We start from the raw sequence: 15,121 nt of genomic DNA on the forward strand, positions 1-15,121 counted from the left end.
TGTCTCTGAGCCTCTCGATCCCCCAGGAGAGCCACTAAGAGCCTGACAGAAGATGGAATGAATGTCGTCCTGTCTTTGCTGGCTGTTATATACTCTATTATAATTACATTATCATAGGTGTGAATCTTGTAGAACTATATTAAGTACTAAGTACATGTACTGAATTAGAGAACTATTAATCACCATGCTCAACTAGATAACCATTGTATTTATCAATTCCACTGAGTTAGCACCTTGTAAGAATCCCTGTTTTAAGTACAGAGTTCTGGCCCATAACATATAGTGACAGAAGTCTAACAGAGAAACAGTTTTACAATTACCTTTCTATTTTGTGTGAATGCTTTTATTGATTTTCACAAATTGCTAAATAACAAATATTTGCTTTTTAAATAAAAAAAGCAATAACTAAAAAGAAAAGTTGAAGTAAGTGAACGGGCCCCTTTGTAGATTTCCTGGTGAGGGAAATATTATTAAAAATCTTTTCAATAACCATTATACTATTTGCCTCAGACAAAATGGTCTGACATTTTTTGTTGATATACTATTATAAGAATGAAAAGTGAGATACCTTTTAAATTAATATTATACATAAATTGACAAAGCTATAATTCTAGTGCAGTGAAAAAGTGAAGGAAGTATGCTTATTCTTTTCTTTAAATGAAATTTTATATGTTGAACAATACCATAAAGTAAATCTCATACACAGAAATTGTTACAGATTAGTGTAAATAATATCTACTTGGGAATTATTTAGGGACAATACTGAAATGAAATTGTATCCTTTAGGTCAAGTACAGAACTAGTCTAGCTCCTTATTCATGAATAAACTAAGAAAAAGGATGTTTTTAGGATGATTACAAAGGAGTTAGGCAAAAAGTACATTTGAATCAAAGGGAAGAAAAGATCAGAAATGATCAAAAATCTCTTTATTAATCTTATCTTTATAAATCCTAACCTTCTGACCTCATCAGAATTAAGCTCACATCATCCAAAGGAAGACTTATTATACATTCATAAATGAAAATTAAAATGTCATTTCTGAAAGTTTTGACTCTTTCATGTTAGTTCTACAATGACATGTGTAAAATATGAACATACACACATACCCATGAAGCATTTTAAAATGAATTTTGCCAAAATACAAAGGACAAGCACAGCTCCCACCTAGATTTTTATAAAAGTAGGAGGTCCACAGGTGTCATACTTTACACATATTTTCAGACTTTTCCAATGTACTGATCAATTCTGCTAATATTTTTCTTTTTTTTTTAACTTTAAAAACATTATTTATTAAATGGAATGGCTCTCTGAAGCTAGCAGGAGGAATAGAAACATTGAAGAATGTATCAGAGTGGCTTATATGACAGAATAGGAAAGGTTATAAATGCTGGAAAAGATGTGGGAAAACATAGATAATAAAATACTATTGGTATACTTTAAGCTGTTGTAACCATTCTAGAAAACAATTTGGAACTATACCCAAATATGTGTACCTTAAGTCCCAGCAAAACTACTATTGGGTCTATATCTCAAAGAGCTCAAAATAATGGGAAAAAGATCTAAATATACAAAAATATTTATAAAATTTCTTTTTGTTATGGCAAATAATTGGAGAATGGCTCTTATTTTATAAATTTGACTGTCTCCTATGTCATTGAAATATGAAGCTTTTATCAAAGATTTTGCAATAAAAATTTTATTACTTTACTATCTATGGTTACCTTTTATCAAAATGAATTTTTTAAATTTCCTCTTTAATTAGATCTATTTTTGCTTTTGCCTTGTCTAAGATCATGAATGCTACGTTAACCCCCCCTCCTTTTTTTTTTAAATCTCGGCTGAAATATGATACATTCTGCTCCCACCCTTTATTTTAATTTTATGTGTGACTTTCTGTTGCAAATGTCTTGTGAAAAACATATTGTTGGGTTCTGGATTTTAATTATTCAGCTAGCTATTTCCAGTTTATTGTTGAGTTCATCCCATTTAATATTCATAGTTATGATTATGATGTATTTCCCTTTATCCTGTCTTATTCTATTTATCCATCTCTCTCTTTTTCACCTATCCTTCTTCAACTCTTTTTTGCTTCTGATCTCTGTCACTCTTTAATTCCTCCTCCCTTTCACCACCTCTCTATTCCCCTTTTGCCCTTTCCCTCCTACTTTCTTGTTGGGTAAGACAGATTTTTATATCCATATGAATATGTATATATATTCTTCCCTCTTTAAACAATCTGTGGAACTGAGGCTCATGAATTTCTTGTTAACATTTTCCCCTCCACTGTAAAAACTCTTCCCTTGAACAATTCTTTTGAATGAGTTAATTTCCTTTCTCCTCCCTTCATTTTTCAAAAGATCATCCCCACCGATCAAATCATGCCTGTGTCCCTCTATGCATACTACTAACAATCCTAATAATGAGTAGGTACTTGGAAATTACAGATATCATCATCCCTTATAGGAAGGCAAATAGTTTAACATAATTTAATTCTTTATAATTTCCTCTTTCATGTTATCTTTTATGCTTCTTTCAAGTTTTGTGTTTGAATGTCAAATTTTCTATTCATTTCTGGGCTTTTCATCAGAAATGTTTTAAAGTCCTCTATTTCATTAAATATTCTTTTTTTTGTGGGGGAGGAGAGGGAGAAGGCAACAGGGACAGGATGGGAGGGAAAGATTGTGGACAACAAGCAATCAGGGTTAAAATAACTTGGTCAAACCACGAAGCATCAAATGTTTGAGGCCAAATTTGAACTTAGATCCTCCTAACTCCAGGGCCAGTGCTCTATTCATTATTTCACATAGTTGCCCCTAAATATTCACTTTTCCCCCTAAAGCACTGTACAAATTTTTGCTGGGTAAAGTTGCAATCCTGGTTCCTAAGCTTTCCACAATATTTTATTTCAAGCCCTTCAATTGTTTTACGTCCTAGATCTTATGTGATCCTGACTGGGACTCCATGATAATTGAGAATTTTGTTATAAACACCTGGGAGTCTTGGAGTTTTCTTTCAGGAAGTTACTGGTAGATTCTTTCAATTTCTATTTTATCCTCTAAATCTAAAATACCAGGACAGTTTTCATTTATAATTTCTTGAAATATAACATCTAGATTTTTTCTTTGATTCAATAACTCTTAAAATTCCATGATTGATTTTCCAGATCAATTGTTTTTCCAAAGAGATATTCCACATTTTATTCTATTTTTTTTATTCCTTTGAATTGATTTTGTTTCTGGATGTCTCATCGAATCATTAGCTTCCATTTATCCAATTCTAATTTTTAAGGAATTATTTTCTCCAGTGAGTTTTTTGTTTCTCTTATCCAATCTACATTTTTCTTTAAGGCTTTGCTTGTAGGTGTTTTCATATTGTTGCCTTCCTCTAAGTTTGTGTCTTGATCTTCAGTACCACTATAGTAGCTTTTTGAAGTTTTTTTTTTTTTTTTAAATCATTATTTGTTCATTTTTCCAGGCTATTTCTTGACTTTGAACTTTATTCCAACTCAGGTTTTGATTAACCTTAGGGAGGTGAGGCATTATGTTTAGCTTCACACTGCTGTTTTCCAGAGCTAGTTCTGGGGGTCTGCAAGTTTTTGGTGTTTCCAAGATGATATCACCTTGGGAGAGGTGTGATCACTTCTCTCCTGGTTTGTGTTTTGGTCTTTATCCAGGAAAGGCCATTGGTCCCTTGAGACCAATCTCAAGTGCTCCTCTCTGCTCTGAAACTGTGAGTCAGAACTGCATATGAGCAATGGAATTGCTAAAAAGAGCCTGGTTTGTATCCAGTGTCAGCAAAGGGTCATGTATAATTTCTTTCTGACTAGTTGTCTAATCCCCTTATCTTCTCTGGGCAGAAAGCTCCTGGCTACTGCTCCCATAGTTTCTGCCACCTCCAAGGCTCACTGCTGGGATTGCCACTGAGTATACTCCAGGCTGCTCTGGTATTACAAATTTCTCCTGCCAATCTCCTAAATTGTCTTGGGTTAGAAAAATGTCTCATCTACTGCTCCAGGATTGTATTTGATTTTAGAGTTTTTTGGAAAGGAATAGTATAGAGGACCACAGATATTGGGGATCTGAGAAAAGTATACTTGAAGCAAAGATACTTATAGCCGGGTGTTAACTTAGTGTGATTAATGAGATGATGGTTCTCTAGTTCACATATACATAGTGTGCTATAATGATGTAATCACACTGAGGTATTGAAGGGCTGAGAGGACTGGAAATAGAGACATTCCATCTTTGACCATCCTCCTGGTGGCTCTCCTGCCACCTTCACTCCTCCACTAAGACCAAGGCTGGTCCCAAGATCCTCCAGAGAGCTAGTGTGAACATTATAGAATATTGCAAGAGTTCAGCTAGGTTATTACTACCTCTACTCTGCTATTTTGGCTCCACCAATTATTAATAAAACTTTTTAAAAAAAATTTGTTCCCATCAGAAACATCCTGCAAAAACATTGATAAGTTAGAAAAAATGTTTAAATATTGGATCCTAGTTTAAAAAGTCTCTATAGTACTATTGCTCAAAAAGTTATCAAATTGTGCATATCCTTTGATCCAGCCATATTTCTACTGGGCTTATATCCCAAAGAGATCTTAAAGGAGGGAAAGGGACTCAAATGTGCAAAAATGTTTGTGGCAGCCCTTTTTGTACTGGCAAGAACCTGGAAACTGAGAGGATGCCCATAGGGAATGGCTGAATAAATTGTGATATATGAATGTTATGGAATATTATTCTTCTATAAGAAATGATCAGCAGGATGATTTCAGAGAGGCCTGGAGAGACTTACATGAATTGATGCTGAATAAAACAAGTAGAACCAGGAGAACATTATACATGGCAACAGCAATATTATATGAAGATCAATTCTGATGGACATGGCTCTTTCTAATAATGAGATGATTCAAGCCAATTCCAATGATCTTGTGATGAAGAGAGCCATCTACAATCAGAGAGAGGACTGTGGGAATTGAGTATGGATCATAACATAGCATTTTCACTCTTTCTTTTGTTTTTTGCTTGCATTTTGTTTTTGTTTTTGTTTTTTCCTTCTTGATCGGATTTTTCTTGTGCAGCAAAATAACTATATAAATATGCATACATATGTTGGATTTAACATATATTTTAACATATATTAGATTATATACATGTATATGTATATATATAGGGGAGAGAGTGGGGGGAAGGAGGGGAAATTTTGGAACACAAGGTTTTGCAAGAGTCAGTGTTGAAAAATTACCCATGCCAGAGTCCGATTCTTTTTATACAGCAAAATAACTGTTTGGATATGTATACTTATTTTATATTTAATTTATACTTTAACACATTTAACATGTATTGATCAACCTGCCATCTAGGGGAAGTGGTGATGGAAGGAGGGGAAAAATTGGAACAAAAGGTTTGGCAATTGTCAATGCTGTAAAATTACCTATGCATATAACTTGTAAATAAAAAGCTATTAAAAAAAAATCTGGAAGCAAGCAGAATAAAGTAGATAAAAGAAAATAAGACCTTTCGACTTATAAAAAAACTAATAAACATTATTTAAATAAAAAAAGAAAAATTCCCTATTCATGTTTTGTAAATAAAAAGCTTTAATAAAGAAACAAATGTCTTTAAACTCCAGCATATATCTAAAACTCTAATTTGACTCTACTTAAGCAAATGACTATGTGTATTATCATATCCTTATCATTTGTGTTTATTTTGATAAAAAGCAATTCAAGAACAAGAATAAATTTATACATTATTTCCTAGATATATTTTTATGATACTTCTATACATATAGTATTCAATAAGTATTGGTTAAGTCACTTGGAAGATAAGTTACATTCTACTATGTTTTCTATATTTGGCTTCCATTTTGCTGAGGAACTACAAGCACTTGCAGGAAAGCAGGAAAATGATATCTACATTCCTTTTTCTGATGCTGATTTTCTATTCATGCATCATAATTTTCCCACTGTGCAGGTTTCACACGCTCCCTACCAAAAAAAAGATAAGCAAATAAAACCTTCAAATAAAGATGTCATCATGGGGCATCAAATGTATTCACAGTCATAAAATGGATTTTCATCCTATTGTTTTAATTTCACCTTTAATATTTCACTCTCAATAATTTATAATATCAATATGAGTACTTGTTTCCTCCACTGACAAAGAGGAAAAACTTAGAAAAGTCATAGACTTTTGAAGCTGAAAAGACATTAAAAATCTAATCCAATCCTTTCACATCACAGATAAGGAAACTGAGGTCCACACAACAAATTTTTGTTTAACTGAATTCAAAGCTGAACAAAAGTCCCTTTAGATTAAGGGAGAGTGGGAAAGGCCAATATTGATACTAAGACTAAGATTCTTCTCACTCCCTCCACCCTTTAAAATGTATGTATTACTTCTCAAGGGACTGGTTAGTATACTTCCCCCATAGAGGTATCAGGCTCCCAAATTCCAAGGTTTTGGCTTAGAACCTAGAAGATATAAGAAACAAAACCTAGAAGGTATAAGAAATCTCTTCAACCAAACTAAACTCTATCTATGTGGCATTACTTAAATTCATTAAATGGTTTGCAAAGACTTCTAAAGTGACCAATGACTTTTCACACTTAGTCTAAAGTCTATGATTGATTATTCAATACAGATGTCTAGGATTTATTCACATTTAATTCATGCCTGCAACTAACTGATTGGTTGTTCTCATTTGATAGAAGTATTCAAGATGTGGCGTCTTATCACTAAATGAGGTCAGGTAAATGAACCAATCCACCTTTAATTTTACAGATATGAGATACATCTGTTTTAGGCTCTCAAAATCTCAGTTGGAAAGGAATGCCCCCCAAAATTAGCTAATTCAACCCAAACCTAAGCAGATATCTTTCACATTCAGTCTCCTCTTGAATGTCTCCAATAATACATATCTCATATGTATATAAAAGTAGCAGTACACATCTGGACAACTGAAATCGTTAGACTTCATCTGAGGAGATTTCTTTTCTAAAGTACCAGAACAATCTTATTACAAAAAGATTTCCATCGCATAAACCTAAAGGATAGTATGTTTATATTAAAGCTGAAGCTTCTAACCAAGGATAAACAGAATAGTTTTCTATGTTGCACTTAGTATTTCTCCCAATTAAGAATATATAATAGGAATTAATTATTACCAAAGGTAATAGGTTCCCTCTATAATATAATTCCAACTATTTCTCCACAGTTAATATCTAACATATATCATTCAGTGTCATAAACAGTAGAGAATATGTCTGAATACGTTCCATGGTCATGGAAAGCTTAAAATAGAACTCGAAGGGTAGATTTCCAACCTGATACCCTAGGATCTAGGCTTATAATTCCAAGAACATAAAAGGCAACAAGCCAGATGGGCAGGGAACAACAGAATGATAAAGCATACACCCTGCTCAGTTCTACCATCCTTTTATATTTCACTTCTTTAAATGATGTTAATTTACCACTTGAAAAAGCAAAAGTTTCCTTTCCTTTTGTTTTAGGAGTATTCTTAGAACATGTACTTTTAAAAAATAATGGATACATTTAAAAGATTTAGGAACTGGCATAATGAACTTTTAACTTTTCCTGTTGAAAAATTATAATCTATCAAAAATTTTGGCAGACTGTTCTTTATTCCAAAATTGTCATAAAAAGAAGTCATACTCATTTTGCTTTAGGTAACCACTTTCCTGAGTTAAGCAATTGCCAAACTCAGACTGATATCTAATCATATAATAGTCTCAACATGGTTTTTCTCAGGGGTACTATATTTAAGGGAAAATCATCTGAGATAAAGGCATTTGATCAATTTGTTTTAAATAAAAACAGCATGCAGATGTTAATACAAAAATGAAATGAATAGATGGACCAATATGGACTCTGGTGCAAAGATAACTTTTATAACTGTCAAAATCCACAAAACTAATTTGTGAATAGTAACAATTAAGGTGCAATTGAATTACAGTTTTGAGAATGGCATGGTAGTAGTAGCTGATGAGTTTCACAGAGATGAGGGTAGCATACTTCTAAGGCTGGCAATAAAGTCAGAATTATGAAATAGTCTGGGAAACCAAACCAGGAATTTCTAGGTCCTTAGGCACTAAACCTTTTACTTTGGAGTATAATATATTGATGGCACACAACACAAAATGCAATATTTTCAAAGAGTCTGCATTCATGAAAAGTTTTTATTTCTGGAAGAATCAGAGGAACAAGAACAAAAAACATGTATGTGTCAGGATGTCATCAGACAGCCTCTGTAGAAAGGGGAAAGTAACAATTATTAATTAAGAGCCTTTTATATAACAGGCCCTGTGCTAAGGGCTTTACTCACAACTACCCTAGGATGTAGGCACTACCATCACCCCAATTTTATATACCAATTTCTTGAGAGACAGAACAGAGACTGAGTGAACTGTTTTAGGTCACACAGTTAATAAATTTCTTTAATTCCTGTCTTTTGGACCCAATGTATCACCACTGTACAAATCAACCTCTAGGCAAGAGCTAGTGCTCTCTTAAGGAGAATTCTTTTCTCCTTAAACACGCTGTATGTAGTGGAAAGAAAACTGGTTTTAAAGTCAGGAAAACTTGCATTCTAATTCTGTCTCTTACACATACTGATAGTCAACCTTTGTCTCTCGTGTAGATTTCTGGAGAGGAGACTTGAGAAAGTCATTCTTTAATTTCTCCATTTCATTTTCTGAATATGCCCTCTCAGCCATTTCCAGGATTAAACAGGATGAGTCATGCTGCCTTGTAACCACCAAAAATTCCCAGCCTCCAAATACAGCTTAGTAGGCAGACCATCCTCCCCTCGAGAGAAAACTCTTACATAAACATGTATAAAATGAGAATTCTGAGCATGCCGGGACTGCACAGACATCCTGGAGTGGTAGGTTTGAAATAAATGGAAAACAGTTTTGAAGGAAAAATACACATTTGCATAGAGCTGAAATATCACTACCTTCTTTCCATATAATTTTAGCATTGGACAGTCTTCTTAGCTCCAAGGCTTACTCTGGGAATGTATTGGTACAGTCAAAGAAAGCAAATCCTCTACTTAGTACAACCACTTCCCTAACCCTGGCAGTGTAGTATCCAGTTACCCTTCCCATCCACAAAACCAACAGAGTCACGCAGCAGGGTAATTCATCTGCTCTTAGATGCCACCTGTTTCTTTTGCACACACTGATGACCATTTTCAAGCTCTCTTCCTCTTAAATGTTCACAATTCACAACTTATCAACAAGAACACAAATAACAATAAGAATTTTGCAGGATGAATCAATAAAGTGATCTGAAGAGCAAGAACATTTTAGGATCACAACCTAACTCCCTCTTTTTGTTGTTGTTTGCTTGCATTTTGTTTTCTTATTCGTTTCTTTCCTTTTGATCTGATTTTTCTTGTGCAGCAAGAGAATTGCAGAAATATGTTTACATATATTGGATTTAACATATTTTCACATGTATAACTTATATTGGATTGCTTGCCATCTAGGGGAGCGAGTGGGGGGAAAGAAGGGAAAATCTGAAACACAAGGCTATGAAAGGGTCATTGTTGAAAAATTATCCATGCATATGTTTTGAAAATAAAAAGTTTTAAAAATAAAAGAACATTTTAGGTTTGATTTCCTGACATTGTGTGAAAAAAAGGGAAAACCATTTTGAAGCAGGACATACACATTTGCATAGAACTGAAATTTTTTCACAGGGCTCTAATTTACACTAATTACATATATTTATTTTTAAAATTTGTTGCTTTACATAATCTTACACTAATTTATTCAGACAAGACTTCATTCTGAAGCTGGTCAGTAGAAGATCTTCAGACTTAACTGTGGACAGAATAAAATCATCACTGCTAAATGAGTCACAATTACAGCTATGTGGTGAGGCTTTTTATGGGTCATTTTTCTTAAAACTTTTGTCAATAGTTGTGCTTTTTTTTTTCCATTTTATGACATACTTGAGTTTTCCTATATTCAAAATGACTGCACCTGCAAAAAAGACACATTAGTAGTTTTTCCTGAGAAAGGGGTTACTGTAGTTAACCCCTCTGCTTTCAAGTGGGTTAAATAATATACATAAAAGGTATGAATACAATATATGTAGCTAATTATATTTTCTCAGAAGATGGTGTGGATGGGGAAGCACAGCATATGAGGAAAAAAGGAACAAAGGGTGACCTAACTGTCCCTGTGAACAGCAGCCAAAAACTGTCCCCAGGTGAAAGGTTTAAGATCTCCACAACACAATAAAACTTTCTGGACTATTATTACTTCTCTCACATAGAGAAATACTCTTCAAGGTAAAGACTGGAAACTTAGGAGATGATCAATTTTTGCTTTCGTCTTGATAAAGATCCAGGTGGAGAGTCAGGAAGACGAGTTCAAATTCAGCCTCAGAAACGTACGAGATATGTGGCCCACAGTTATTCTTCACCACTGTTTGACTCACACAACTTACATAAATGTGACTGGAAATATTATCTGCTATCCTACTTACCAAGGATATAGCAATGTATTTTTTATAAGTTTAGCCAAGGATAATGACAACATAGCCTAAAAATTTAAGGACAGAGTTTTTAATAGATCAAATACTTACAAACCTGACATCTACATGGAAATGAAAATCTTTTAAAATGTAGGGGCCTAATCTCTATAATTTGAAATCAAAGCCATTTGGGAACAAGATTCCTCTCATTCCCACCATGCTGTCTGCTAACTGGCATGTTCCAAAGAATCTTTCACTGAGCCTACACAAGATGAACTTACATCCTCAGTACTTTTTTTAAGCCAATTAGAGTAAGTAATCATTTTATCCTTTTATGATTAAACATAAAAGAAAAATAGTAGTATGGTAACTAGACAATTTCTGAACTCTAGTAGTAACTAAACTTTACTGAAAAGGAGAATAATCAAAATAAAAATACCATGAGGATTCATTAAATATTCTAATGACACTGTGATCACACAGATGTTGACATTCCACCAGAACAAGGTAACCCACCCAGAGCTGCAATGAATGAGCTAATATTTATGAAATGTTCTGAGTGCTTCAAATGACCAACAACATTTATGTATTATAATACCTTAGATAATCACTTTCCCATCAAGGGAAATGAGGTAAGTCTCCCTTTAGAACCTTGTGACAGACCTTAATTAGCCAAGGGAAAATCTATTAACAACACAAGAAACTTTCCTTTCCTCAGAGGACAGAACCTAGGGCTCATCTTTAGCAATCAAAGCTCTGGTTGATCAAAAAATGAGATATAACTATAGATCTGTAGAAAACCATTTTCTCCCTTTCCCTCCATTCCTTACAATCAATAAACATTTAGTACCTAATATGTTCCAGGTATTGTTCTAGATTTCTGGGAATAAAAATACAAAATCAAGACCAACCTTGCTTTAAGGAGTTCATTATAGTTAACCAATGAAAATCTGAGGCTCAGAGCTAATTGAATTAACATTATTCCTTAGAGAAAAGGATTCTCAGAAATTTAAAGCTGAAAGGGCCTGCAGTGCTCACTCAGTCTACCTTCATCATCACTTAGTTCAGGAAAACAAAGCCAAGAGACTTAATATGTAATAACTAAAGAGCAAACCTGGGCTTGGAATCCAAAACTCCTAATTCTTATTATGAATTTTTAAAAAAAAGTTAAAAATAAAAATACTATTTCAAGTATAAGATCATAGATTTTAGGATTATAGATTTAGAACAGACCATCCAACTCCCTTATTTTTCAGATGAGGAACTGGGGCCAAAACAAATTAAGGAATTTGTTTGAGGGCGCACAAGTTTAAAGACCATGAAGTCTGATGGATAGCCTGTCTCAAAGCCAAGAAGCTATGGGTCTATCACTCCCAATTCACATTGGCTGGTTAACCCTGCAGCGAGTTACTTATCTTCTCAATGATCTGGACAATTTTCCAAAGCCATGCCTTGACCAGAGCTTCTTCATCCAGAAGTTCCCAACTGCAGTGCAATCTTGGGTCTAGTTCCTATCTCCATCCTACACTAAGTGTAAAAGCTCATGGGTTCATAGAGTAAATTATATAAGAAAACACTGCAATCAACAATTTATTAAGATCACAGGTGTGGAATTCAAAGGGACCAATCTCCTAACCAATTTTTCAGATGAAGAAAGATACTAAGTTCACAATGTATTAAGTGACCTAGATCAAATTTAAGTCACATGTTCTGGCTTTCCTACTACATCACAGAGGTCTCTAACCAGAGGATTATCAAAGGAAAGAAAACCCATTTTCCCTTAACAACTCCATTTTACAGCAACATCAGTGCTTTGATGATAAACGTTTTACAACTGGCTCTGTGGAAAACATAACCCAATATATTATATCCTGTGGACATAAATAAAGGCAAAAACATTGTGCCTGCCCCATGAGAGCACCCATTGGAGAAAACAACATGTAAATGACTATGTGCAAACAAAATTCACACAGAGTAGATGGAAGGTAATAACAAAGGAGAAGGCCTTAGGGAGGAGTTGGAGGGAGGAGAAATACCTCCTGTAGAAAGTGGGGTCCGAGTCAAGTCAAGAAGGAGCCCAGTCCCTATGGAAAAAATTGCAAAATATAGGCAAGAATATATATCATATGAAAGGCGTAGATAAAAACAAGATCAATAATATGGTGGTACATTGATAATAATGGGAAAATTTAGAAAAGTGGAAGGCCTAAGAAAAAAATTTTAGTTCTGTTTTGGTCAAGTTGAGTTTTTGAGATGTACATGAAATATACTATTTGAGATGTCCAAAGGAAAATTGGTGACTTGGCACTGTAACTCAGAAGAGTTACAAGCCAGTGTCAAGTTTGTCTGGATATACAGAACTGGGAATCATTTATATGAGAAAGACAATTTAACCCTTGAGAACTGATTAAATGACCAATTAGACAGTGAAGACTCTCCAGTATGAACTCCCACAATGAGGGATGAAGACACAGCAACTTTTGCTGTCTTTTGTGTCCGAGACAGAGCAACTGGACAGACAGGAAAACCACAAGAGCAATGTTATGAAGACAGAGAGAGGAGGATTACGTTACCAATGATTTGAAATGCTACAGAGAGGTCAAGGATCAAGAAAGAAAAGAGAACATGGATTTGGCAACTAAAAAATCAATGATGACTCAACTGAAATTGCCCTCTCTGTGAAGTCAATGTGGCTTAGAGAAACCAAATATTAGAGCAAAGCTTCCCCGCATAACCCCTTAAGAACTCAAAAAGGCACCAATTTGAATTCTTATGGCGGAAAAACAAGAAAAAGTCACAGTACAATGAGCCATTTTTCTATCCCAGGACAGGTTAGGGAGACAGACTGAAAGTCTGGACACACAGTCTGGCCAGGAGCATGTGCAAAGTATTTCAATGCTCTGGGAAAGAAAGAGCATCAAGGCAGGATGCACCAGGGCAGACTTCCAGTGCTCTAAATGAACTCTGGGTGCAAGAACAGGTACCATCAAGCTGATCTGTCACTCACTACCTCAGGGGTTCAGAGACAAGGAACTAATTGATCTCAGTTTGACATCCCAAAACAAAAGGGAGGCAGAAGCTCATTTACTCTACACCTGGCTTGATCCAAGTCAACTCATGGTAGCTGAATCCTGCAGCAGTCTACTATGAATCTCCCATCCACAGAAAATCCAAGAGACTCAAACTGAGTCAGATCAGGAAGGTAGGGAACAGACATCAATCAATTAAGCACCTACTGTGTGCCAGGACTAGGTGCTAGGTGGTACAGTGCATACATATAACACTGGGCCTGGAGTCTTAGAAGATCTGAGCTCAAATCAAGCCTCTGACACTTACTAGCTGAGTAAGTAACTTAACCCTGATATGCCTTAGTACCTCATCTGTAAAATGAGGACACAGTGGAGAAGGAAATAGCAAAGTGCTCCAGGATCTTTGTCAAGACAAAAGTCCACGGAGTCACAGAATTGCCACAACTAAACAACTTGGCCACATGTGAGGTTTTGTTGGGGACTTGAAGTCAGGAAGCTAGGAAACTAGCAGGAAGAACATTTCAGGAGACAACTAGAAAAAATACCTAGAACTAAAAAATGGGAGTTCTATTCATGGAACAGCAAAGAGGCCAATGTCAAGTATCATTGGATTGAAAATTAAATGGAAATTGAGGGAAGAGAATAAGGTGTAAGAATGGAGAAGACATGTGAGGGGATGGAGAGGAAGGTTCTGTTATAAAGGGCTTTGAATGCCAAATAGATGGTCCTGTATTTGATCCTCAAGGTGATACCCAGTGAAGTTTACTGATGATGGTTTTAGTAGGTGAATGAAGGATTGGACTGGAGGGGCCAAGATTTATGGCAGACAGATCCACCAGCAGACTGTTACAATAATCCAGGCATGAGGCCTGCACCAGAGTGACAGCAGTATCAGAGAAGAAAAGGGGCTTCACATTCTTATATAGAGAGGAGTCATAGAGGTAGTCTACTTACTAAGTCTTAGAGTGTCAAGGAGGGATTCTATTATATTTTGATAATCTCAAAAAGATTGGAAAAGATGGGGGAAAGGTAAACGGTGGAAGATGAGATGAAAGGAAAGAAAGAATTAGGAAAAGTTATCTTATATGAAGTAGGTGTACAAGAGGAATTTATTAAGGGTAAGCAGGGGAAGTGGATGACATGAGTCAATGCTGGGAAAATAAGAGGGAAATAAGAGGTTCTTAATGGGTGGGGTGGAGAGGAAGCAGGAAGAAAATTTGAAACTGAAAACAAAATTTAAAAAGAGATCATTAGAAATTTTGGAAAGGGCAGTTTCAGTTGAATAATAATGTCAGAAAATTAACTGCAGAAGGTTTTTAAGAAGGTAGTGAAAAGACAGACAGTAAATTGATACAACTATTATTCAAAATAACTTGAAATTATGCAAATAAAATGACTAATATATCAATTTCATACTTTTTTTTTACTTAAGAGATGTTGCTAAGCATATACCCTCCTACTAAAAGGAGTAAGTAACAAAAAGAAAGTCTCTGTTTATAACACTTTTTGTGGAAGCAAAGAACCACCAAAAAAAAAAAAAAAAAAAAAAAGTAACGATTGGTTAGGAAATGACAAAACAAACAG

The 15,121-nt window shown here is 34.8% G+C and overlaps 1 protein-coding gene across 6 annotated transcripts in view; it reads right to left on the bottom strand.

The window, feature by feature from the left end:
• ST7 (suppression of tumorigenicity 7) overlaps positions 1-15,121 on the bottom strand; it is a 288,256-nt gene that overhangs the window by 189,144 nt on the left and 83,991 nt on the right. The gene's annotated exons all lie outside the window — the stretch shown is intronic.

Source organism: Antechinus flavipes, chromosome 5 (genome assembly GCF_016432865.1).
Source record: "Antechinus flavipes isolate AdamAnt ecotype Samford, QLD, Australia chromosome 5, AdamAnt_v2, whole genome shotgun sequence".
Lineage (NCBI taxonomy): Eukaryota > Metazoa > Chordata > Mammalia > Dasyuromorphia > Dasyuridae > Antechinus > Antechinus flavipes.